A 3,712-nucleotide genomic window follows, 5' to 3' on the forward strand; every position below is an offset into this window, starting at 1 on the left:
TAAGTCTTCTTGCTGCTGTGTGTGACTGGACTGCCATAGAAAAATAGTAACGTCATCTGTAAAGCTATTTTGACAACCTCTGCCAGTCCATCTTAGATCACTGCAAGCTTTCACTTCCTAGTGTGAAACATATTTTCTGTTTGTACTTGTTTTCCATCTTGTCTGTTTATTTAAGGTAGGGCCTTGCTATGAAGCCAACACTGGCCAGGAACTCATTATCTAGCCTAATCTGGCTTCAAGTTATGGTTCTCCTATCTCAACTTCTGAATGCTGGAATTACAGGCCTTGGCTACCACACTTTGCCAGAAACAAACCATGTTTCTTTGTTTTTGAGTAGTTCTGGACCCAGGACCTCATGTGTATTAGAGGCAAGTGCTCTACCACTGAGCTTTTTTACTTTTGATTTTAAGGCAGATTCTAAATTGCTCAGAGTAGCCATTAATTCAGTATATGGCTCAGTCAGCCTTGAACTCAGGGACCTCCTGACACACCTTCCCAATTTGTATTTGCTTGTGGGCCTGTTCCAACAAAGTAGGCAATGCACTTGTACAACTACCTTCAGTGCTGTCAATGAAAGTTTCTGAAAGTAGCTATTCCTGATTCAAAGAATTTCAGCAATCTTGGAAAAATTGGAATGTTGCAAGTCCAAAGCCCAATTACAAATTTTCTTATATTATCTTAGCCCTCATCTTCACCTATTGCCTATCTCTGTATATACTTGATGTCCTTGTGGCTTACATAAATCCTTTAGAATATCTGACTCCACCAATAGATCTGGATTCTCTTCTATACTCTGTTAATAGCATTTTAAGTTTAGATGTTGTCAGATATCATCTGAGACCTTTAGAAGAGATTTTCCTTCTTTGCTCTCATCTACCTCCATGATATACCTATAAATATATCTAAAGAGTATGTTGCTTTATAACTTTCCTCATTCTATTGCTATAAAATTTTATGAAACTTCTGCCATGTTGGAATATGGAATTTGGAATAAATTGAATAATGTCTTTGAGGTGAAGTTTGTGGCTTTGTGTCACCAAAGATATAGTCTTATAAATTGTCTGCCTGGCCCAGGGGTTGTTAAATGTCCTTAATAGTCTCTAAATACTCTTACCCAGAGCTGTTCTAGTCTGCTTTTTGCTTGTTATGATAAGACACTAACCAAAAGCCTTTGGGGGAATGAAGGGTTTGTTTTAGCTTGTGCTTTATAATTCTTCACTAAGGTAAGTCAGAACTCAAGGCAGGGACGTAAAGTCAGGAACTACAGCAGAAGCCATGGAGGAGTGCTGTTGACTGGCTTGCTTCACCTACTTTAATATGATTCTCAGGAACATCTGCCCACCACCCACAGTGAGCTTGGGCCCTTCCATGTCAATCATAAACCAAGAAAGTGCTTCACAGATTAATCTGATGGAGGAATTTTCTCATGTGAAGCACTCTCTTGCCAGATGAATCTATCTTGTATCTAGTTGACAAACCACTAAGCAGCACAGGAATATATAACAGGATTATTTGCCACACCATGATAGAAGGAAATTTAAGAACTTACCACCAGAAAATTCTTAGGTTTAGACTTAATAAATAGAGGATCTCGATCCCCCAAAACAAGCCTGGTGTCAGAGACCGAGCACACAAAATGACAAGACAAATGGAGAAAGGCCCATGATTGCTTGCATTGTCCTATTAAAATGGTCCCAATTTCAAGAACTTAAGGGTTAGGAGCACAATTACTACTTTACTCATAGGGTGAAATACGTCCATAGTTAGACCACAGAACACAATCAGGAAAATCTAAATAGAAGCTTCAGTCTGCAGCAGAGTTAGAGTGGAACAGACATACAAGAATCTGGGCCATCTGTAAACTATGCTCCAAAAATTACATAATCAGGAAAATATGGAAGTTGATGGTGCCATTTGCTAACTGTGAGGATATCTAGGTAACATTGTCTTAGGTGGCCCTTAGGGAATCCTCAGGGTATTAGTCAAAAGCTTAGCATCTATAAGGACAAGGGAAAAAAAACTAAAGGGTTTTAAAACATGGACAATTCAAGTAGGATAAAAAATACACTGAACTGTCACAAAACCTTGATTGTAATTCTGCAACTTACTCACTTTGCAGCATTAGACAAACCCTTCACGTGTGTAGACCTCAATTTCTTCTTCTATCAAAAGGAGTGAATATTTGTAACTAGCAGATATCAAATATACTTAAAATCAAAGAACTCAGCCAGGCATGGTGGCCCACATATGTAATCCTGGCACTTGGAACACAGCAGTAGGAAAATCACTGTGAATTCACCAACTTTTTCTATCTAAATTAGTATTGGTGTCATGTCATGAGAGCACTAATAGTTAATGCAAGCAAGCCCATAGCACTCAGGGTGTCAGTTTCTTTCAGGAAAATGACCTTCAGGAGGCTCCTTTGTTAATCCTACAAGGTTGTCTTGAGCAAATCCTATTCAGGATCACAGAAAAGAACAGTGGACTTGTCCATTACTACATCAAGATTTTAAATCTTGCCTCCTTTTGAATATAAGTAATCTGTCCTGTATAATAAATGGTGGGGTAGTACAGTTTATCAGGGACTGGGGAGATCTGGATTCTAGTCAAGTGTCTGCTGGTAATAGCAGATGAGTTACCTTGAATACGTCATCCAATTTTAGTCTTCAGCTTCCTCATCTGTCAGCTAATAATAGTAATGATAAGCAGAGAAGCTCCCAAATCCTAACCAGTGAGATGAGCTTCACATATCCTCCATCTCCAGTCTTGACTACAGCTCTCATTCAAGGGCATTAACGACCTCATTTTGCAGAAGTAGTAACTAAGATGGTCCTGCAACCCCCACAAAAGGTTCATCTTTTTCTTTTTCTGTTCTCTCCTTCTATTTTATAATGCCTTTCAACAACATCTTTAGGTTTCCTTCTAAATCTGATGTTTCAGTATTTTCTTTACCACAATAGTTATATGACTAAGATTATCTAGTAAAAAATTAATTGTACAGTACATACACCATTTATTTTAAGGTGACACTTTTAGTGCCTCTTTATACACGTGTGAATGAAAACTCCTGAAAAGAAGCTGTGACTTCAGAGGCCTGCTGATTAAATCTTCAATGATGACAAAGAATTTGGAATGCTGACATTTCAGAGCCTAATTACAAGTTGTCTTGGTCAGTCTTTAGCCTACTAAATAGCCATTCCTTGTTTACCTCTGTGTATAATGTATAATATACCTTTATAATGTATTAACAGAACCACGTTCTCCACCAATGGAAGGGCAATGATATCAGATAATATGTAAGGCCTGTAGTAGACATCCCCTCACCCCATCTTGCAATAACCTACTTCTCTGATTTCTCTACCAATGTATTATTAAGATGCCTTGACTTATAACTTTCATTGTTCTTTTTTATATTAGATATTTTCTTTCTTTATTTACATTTCAAATGGTATCCCTTTTCCCAGTTTCCCCTCTGGGAAAAAAAAAAAAAACTATTTCCTCCCCTCTCCCCCTGCTCACCAATCCACCCTCTCCCACTTCCTGGACCTGGCATTCCCCTACACTGGGGCATAGAGCCTTCACAGGGCCAAGGGCCTCTCCTACCATTGATGACTGACTAGGCCATCCTCTGTTACATATGTAGCTGGAGCCATGATTATCACCATGTGTACTCTTTGGTTGGTGGTTGAGTCCCTGGGAGCTCTGAGGGTAT

Source organism: Mastomys coucha, chromosome X (assembly GCF_008632895.1).
Source record: "Mastomys coucha isolate ucsf_1 chromosome X, UCSF_Mcou_1, whole genome shotgun sequence".
NCBI classification, from domain to species: Eukaryota; Metazoa; Chordata; class Mammalia; order Rodentia; family Muridae; genus Mastomys; species Mastomys coucha.